This window comes from Penaeus monodon, chromosome 23 (assembly GCF_015228065.2).
Source record: "Penaeus monodon isolate SGIC_2016 chromosome 23, NSTDA_Pmon_1, whole genome shotgun sequence".
Taxonomy (NCBI): domain Eukaryota; kingdom Metazoa; phylum Arthropoda; class Malacostraca; order Decapoda; family Penaeidae; genus Penaeus; species Penaeus monodon.
The window spans coordinates 35160044-35160801 of record NC_051408.1 but is presented as its reverse complement, the minus strand read 5'-3'; positions in this window follow the sequence as shown (position 1 = coordinate 35160801).

The window sequence follows — 758 nt, the reverse complement described above, 5'->3', positions numbered from 1 at the left end:
AAGTCTTTAATTTATCTGAAACATATTTTCATATAATGTGTTAAGAAATGTATGCTTGAAGAATGAATGCAAGAGGGAGAGTGTGATGTGTGTACTTGGTTCTGAATACCAGACCTTAGGCAGGCCAGGAACTACAAAGTGTCAAGATCAACCATTTGGGTCTTGGCAGTGAGTAATAATGATGATGATTTTTGTCAGATATTTCCAGTATTGTATTTCACAGAATTTTCATAGAACATCAACAACTCATTTTTGATGGAATATTCATCAAAATATTCGGCAAAAAAAAGCAGTACTGTCAACAAACATGACAATGGAATTGTAAAATTTGATAATACCCAGCAGATGGATTCGACATGTAATCTTTATAAAACAAATGTGTGAACATTAATAAAACACAATGCTTAATATACATAAAGGAAGGGAAATTTGCTAAATATGTATTTTAGTTTATCATATATGATAATATATGGAACATAAAAATTTGTGTTATGTACAAGGCATATCCAAGAGAATAACAATGATTAGTTATATGACATGACCTATATGCATATACAGTTTATGCAGGATAGTCATACCAGTAAGTTTTACTGTGAGGTGAGGTTTCAAGCCCCTCCCCACTATATTGGAAAAGGGGTATGAAAATGTGGCTGCAGAACAATTTTCAATCATTCTTGTTTCATAGCAAGAATATATAAACCTTCTGGTGCATTTTTGAATGTTCTATATATTAATACTATTTTTTTATCTCACTATAA